At 41.6% G+C, this 6350-nt stretch overlaps 1 non-coding gene across 1 annotated transcript; it reads right to left on the minus strand.

Moving 5' to 3' along the window:
* Positions 1–4356: 4356 nt before the first annotated feature.
* LOC122454669 lies at positions 4357–4547 on the minus strand. Its single transcript, XR_006273481.1, has one exon. It is a non-coding gene; the product is annotated as a U2 spliceosomal RNA (small nuclear RNA).
* Positions 4548–6350: the final 1803 nt, after the last annotated feature.

Here is a 6350-nt window from a genome sequence, read left to right on the forward strand (position 1 = left end):
AGGATCCTCCAGGGATAGAAGTACCAGCAATAACAGAGGGTAATGAGAGTGGAGGCCAAGAAGTTGGTCCAGGAGAATGGACCAGTTATCAAAAAGAGCACATTCTGAGCACAGTCTGCGCAGGTGACTACCATTGTCGCCTGGCCCCGTCCTCATGAACTCATGTCCAGGGTGAGGAGGCTGTTACAAAAGCAAGGAAAGCTGAAAGGACCATTTTTTAGTAGCTTTTGGGGGACTTAGAGAGTGCAAGGAGAAGGAAATGGCAACCCACTCCAGTATTCTTGCTTAGAGAATCCCGTGGACAGAGGAGCCTGGTGGGCTGCTGCAGTCCATAGGGTCGCACAGTTGGACATGACTGAAGCGACTTAGCATGCATGTATTGGAGAAGGAAATGGCTACCCACTCCAGTATTCTTGCCTGGAGAATCCCAGGCACAGAGGAGCCTGGTGGGCTGCCGTCTATGGGGTCGCACAGTCTGACACGACTGAAGTGACTTAGCAGAAGCAGCAGCAGAGAGTGCAAGCTGTGCGCAGAGGTGCTGTTGGCGGTAGAGATGTTGACGGGACAGGGGTGGTGGCTGTTTGAGCACAAGCTGGATGACTTAGTATTATCTCTGTTTCCCCTTAGGGGTTCCAAAAGCCATAAGAAAAGAATTTTGTGTGCATGTGTCTGTATGTTAGAAGTCCTACAGAATAGGTGGAGCTGAAGCCAGAAAGATAGTGTTTTGTGTCCATTATTATTGTCTTCTTATTATTCCCATGTTTGCATGCACTGAGAAATACAAGTTTTATTAGTTTTACTCCATTTGCTCCAAATAGCACTTTTACTTCCTTGTCCTTCTCAACCTAGATATAAGGAAAATGTATTTCATTTCTTTCATACTTGGCCAACCTCAGCTCACTTTGTGCTTCCACTTTCTGACCTGTGTCTTAACCTCTGTACCAGTCTTTCATATTCGTCTCTGGGTATGTCTTCATCTTTTGAATTATCTTTATAGGTATGAGTAAATTGCAAGTTCCCTTTGCATCCTTGTTGTCCTTAGTAGGTAACTTTTCTCCCCCTCCCCCACCCCTTAGGCTTTGAACTTCTTTTCTTGCTATGTCTTTTTCAAGAACCAACTTTTAAAATGTTTTCCTCTGAAAACACAACAAATAGCGTTACATTGTAGAAAGCATGAAAGTAGAGGATCATCAGTAAGGAAAAATGATCATAACTCCACCACACAGAGACAGTTAATATCAACACTTTGATGTCCTCCCAGTCATTTTCCCATGCATATCTACACAAACATTATATGTGTACATGTGTGTGAGTGTATGCATGTAAATATACACCTATAGTTATAAAACTGGGGTCCTACCACACATGACATTTTGCAAACTTTTTCATCTATCGGTGTATCATGTTCCTTTCTCCATGTCATTTATTCTTCCAAAACCATTATTCTAAATGATTACAAAAATATTTTAAAGCTTTTGATTCCACTGGCTAATTTGCTTTCCAAAAAGGAGATGCTAAAGCACTTTCTTGAGCAGTGTTTAAGAGTACACATTGCTGGATTCCTTGCATTCTCTTTTTTCCTAGATTCCCTCCATTCTTATTAACACAGCAATTTAAAAAATGTCTGCTAATTGCCTAGGTAAAAAATGGAGTGTTATTGTTACAATTTGCATGCCTTTGATTGCTAATGAAACTGAACATTTTTCATGTTTACGCCTATTATAGTTTTTCTTTCATGAATTGTGTGTTTATGCCTTGTCATGCATTTGCAATGGTCTTGTTGGAATTTAATTTCTCAGATGTCTCCTAATCCTCTTCTCTATCAAGAGGCTCAGACGATGTGATCATGCTGATACCTTATCTGACGACTTGGAAATCTGCCTTCTTCAAGCCTACTGAATGTTTCTGACTGTATCTAGGTGACAATCGCACAGTTAAATGGCTTGACCATGTGCCTTGAGTTTCATTTGCCTCCAATAGCTGAGTGATCACATCAGAGTGGTTTACCTTTGCTCTCTCAAGATCACAATTGGCATAGGATTAGCATCACCACCTTAGTGATGCCAGAAAATTGAATGAAGAAGGGAGAGGGGGAATTCTTGGAGAGGTTTGGGTATGGGGCAGTAAGCTATGCCTCAGCGGATCTCAGGAAGGGCATCACCTGTGGGCCTTTGGGATCCTGTAAAGAATCTTACAGATTTGGGAAAGCCAGCTGAAGCAGTTGACCGTGGTGTCATGCTCCAGGGACATTTGATCGGGGTAGGGAATCTCAATCCAGAGGGGAGGACTGAGATAAATAAAGTGTGGAGCTTAGGTCATTATGTAAGGTTAGTCAAGGAAGGATGAGGGCAAAGGAAGAACAGGACGCAGGGCCTGAGACTGTTAGAAACAGGGCACCCTGGTGAACTAAGGTGGGGCTGGGTCTATTCCTTGAAGCACCAGGAATGTATAGGAAGAAAAGACCTCCCTATCTAAGCTAGGAAGCCACGGTCAGTCCTGTCAAAGGGGAAATGTCTGGGGGATGCTAAAAGGAAAGGGGAACACCTTAGAGTTAAAAGTGGGCTGGAACTGAAGGGAGTGGGGACAAAAACATCTTTTCCAAGCCCCCCCACTCACCCTGTGCCATCATCCACTGCCAGGGATGCCCTGCTCACTGACCCGCCCTGTTACTTACACCCACCTTACCTTCTACTGCACCCTCTGAATCTCATTTTATTTTAAATTAGCTCTTCTATAGCTTAGACTTTTTGCAAAACCTTCTCTACACCCCTGGCTTTAACTGAAATGTATTCTTCCTTAGAACCTGCTTCCTCTATGGCCCTTTGGAGGAAAGGAATTCTTTCATATTCCACACATCCCTGGGCCAAGGGAGGCGTTTGTATTTCTTCATGTCCCACTAAACCATTTCTCTTGGATCCTCATGCAAAAGTCTCTTTTCCTTTGAAATATATGTGGTCTGGCTCTGCCACTTCCCCTGATCCTTGACATAAATATTGGCTTACTCAACATTTATGAGGGTTTTGGAACCTAGCTTATAGGTTTATTTTTCATTCCATTTCTTGATTGACTTCAATTTCCATCTAACATTTCCACCTAAAATTCTTTAGCCTCTTTGACTCCGATGACCTTCACCTACTTGAGGCACCCACTGTCAGAGCCTTCTCTACTTCCATTACCTAGACTCTGAATGCTGCTGGAGGAAACTGCCCAGCCTTACACTTGATCTCACTAATAGTTGATGGTCTGACCTTAACTGAGCCTTAGCTCATTATTCCTTTCTCCTGCCTATTGTCAGCTCTCTTTCCCACGTCCTGTAATAACTATTCCAAGTTCTCTGACCTTCTCAACTGTCTATTCTTTTTTTTTTTTCAACTGTCTATTCTAATCCCACTACTACCTTCTGTAAAGAGATACCCTTTCTTTCTGTCTCGTAGGAGACACTGAGGTCATTAGTTGCGACTTTACTCATCTCTTTCCTTCGCTCCTCACTTGCAAACTCATCTGCACCTGACTTTCCTCTGTCCTTCACTCTAGTAGCCCAGTAAAATGTTCATCTCCTTTTTAAAGGTAATTCTCTCCTCAGTGCATTAAATCACATCTTCTTCCTTCCCCAGGGAGTCTCTCCACACATTATTCCCACACCATTCTGTATTCTTGTTCTTTCTTTCTCCACTGATTCTTTGCTTGGTACCTAAGTAAGTACCTGTCTCTTCCCTATTGAAAATCCCTCTCTGAATGCTGCCCCTTCTTCCTTCCCAGTCAGGCTCTTTCCAAAGAGTATCCCCACATGCTCTGTTGACTTCCTGTTCTGACTGCTCCTCAATTCTCTGCAATCTGACCTCCCACCACACAGTCATCTATGAAAGCATCTCTTACAGAGATCACCGGTGATCTACTTATCAAATTCAGTAGGTACTTTTTGTACTTATATGATTTCTCTTTCTTATTTGACACTGTGATCATTCCTTTTTTTTTTTCTCGTTTGGATGTGTTTTCATTGGTTTCCGTATCACTCTCTCAGCTCTTCTCGTTCCTTCTGGATCGTGTTTTCCATCACTCTACTCTGAGGAATCTTCTTTTGGATGTTCCCAAAGATTCTATGCTTGTTACGCTTTGGCCACTCTACACACTTTACACTCAAGTCTTCTGGTGTCACTTGTATGTTGACTCTAGACCTCTCCTTGAGTATGAGATCAGAGAGCCAGCTGCCCATAGGCAAACTCCACTTGGATGATCCTACAAATAGGAGATGGTACTTAATTCATAACTTTTTCATGAATCACTGTCCAGAACTTGATTCATCATTTTTTTTTTTTTTTCTTTTTTTTTTCTTCTCTCTTTTCTTTTTTTTTTTTTCTTTGGTGCACCGTTCCTGGAAGTACTGCAATACCAGGTCGATGCGTGGAGTGGACGGAGCAAGCTCCCATTCCAACTCCCAGCTCCAAAAATCCATTTAATATATTGTCCTCGGATAGAGGACGCATCAGATATTAAACTGATAAGAACAGATACTACACTTGATCTTAGCCAAAAGGCCGAGAAGCGATTGATTCATCATTTTTGTCTCCAAACTTGTTTTTCCTCCTGTTTATTTTGTGTGTGTGCATGACATGACCACTTATTTCTTTACAGTAATAAATGAGATTTTCTGTGCCTGAAAAAGTCCCGTTCTGCTTTACTGAAGGAAAAAGAGGAAAAGGTGAGATGGAATGACTATAAGCTCTAGTTTTCATTATTCTATGGAGATGTCTCCTATTTTGCTTTCACCACAGTGGGTGTTGGTCGTTACTAATTGTCTACATCTTGCTTCACATCATGTAGATGTGAGAAGTCCAGGTTGCTCGGCCTGAGCAGATGTCCTCATTTCTGTGATTGAGTGCTTTTCAAATTGTAGAACGTAAAATATTCACCCAAGAAGGGTTTTTTTGCTTGTTTGTTTCTTTTTATAAGGTAATGGACACTATCCATGAAAATTCTAGGACTAAGGTGGGGCTTAGAAATCTGTCCTTTCAGAAGCTTCCCAGGTATTTGTGATAAACGTAATTCATAGGCCACATTTTTAGAAACTCTGTTCTAGTATATTGGAGCTGCCGATTTGCCATATTCTTCAACTGTTAAAGATCTGTGTCACTGAAAGTCCTATATAACTGATATGTCAGTGAATTTGGGGATTTGATTCTGTAAGATTTGTACAGGTAGGTCAAACTTGTGACCATATTTACATGTGTCCAAAATAACATCCCACTGAGCTGTGTTTTTAAATGGCACATCCAACTGACTTCTTGGAAAATGGAATGATTGACAGATTTTGTATGTATTGACTTGTAAAGACAAAGTCACACTTCTTAACTTGTCTACTGGGAGAATGGAGCAAAATTTTTTGCAGGTGACTGAATATACTGCTTGTTTTTTTCTTTTTTTTAAAGCATATGTCCCCGCCCTCTTGAACCTCCTTCCCACATCCCACCCCTTCCGCCTTCCCACCTCTCTAGGTTGTAACAGAGCCCTGCTTGGGTTTTGAGTGCAGATGGAATCTCCCCATTCCCCTGTAGATGAGAACAGAACTTTTTCCTGCTGAGTGTTTTTCAATCTAGATTTCAAAAGCATCTTCCTCAGAACATGCGTGTGATGGGTTAATCAGTAACAGCTTTCTCATTCTGTGGTTTGCTCCTCCAAGGCCAGTGCTACCTATGACTGGTACCCTAGCCAAGATACTGTTTACATCACTCTCGTTCCCAAGCCTTGTGTCTAAAAGGTTTTTCCTGCTTGTCAGTGATTGAACTTAATATCTAAAAATGAAAGAATTATTCAGTTTTTAAAATAATTTTGTGGGCTTTTTAGCCAGAAACTTTACAAATGCTCATTAGCTCAATAACAACAACAACAGTATTCAGGCAAGCAACACTCGTAAACTTGACATAACTTCAAAAATGATGATAGAGTGAGCCATGAATCAGCCTCTAGGAGTTCAGTCTTTCTTTTCAGTTGCTTCTGTTTCCTTTTGCAGTTGTTATAAGACTTTCCAAGTGATTAGTTCTCATGACTTTGCTGATATTCAAATGACAATTAGTCACCTTTGCTATTTGGTGATTGTGAATAATTCAGAAATTCAACTGGGAGATTTCAAAGTGTTGTTGCATGACACGAGAATATCTTCTGTTTTCTGCCTCCAGCAAACACCTTAAAGGGTCAGCAGGAGGGGACAGCAGGGGACAAATGTGCTGTCGCCTAGATTAGTGTGATTCATTATAGGCTTTCCCATTAGTGGTGTTTCAGGCAGTGCCAAATTGAAAGATTGGACGTGAGTGCTGTTGTGGGCATGTCATCAGGATCCAGGCAGGAGTTGTTTG

Source organism: Cervus canadensis, chromosome 16, assembly GCF_019320065.1.
Source record: "Cervus canadensis isolate Bull #8, Minnesota chromosome 16, ASM1932006v1, whole genome shotgun sequence".
In the NCBI taxonomy this organism is placed as follows: Eukaryota; Metazoa; Chordata; class Mammalia; order Artiodactyla; family Cervidae; genus Cervus; species Cervus canadensis.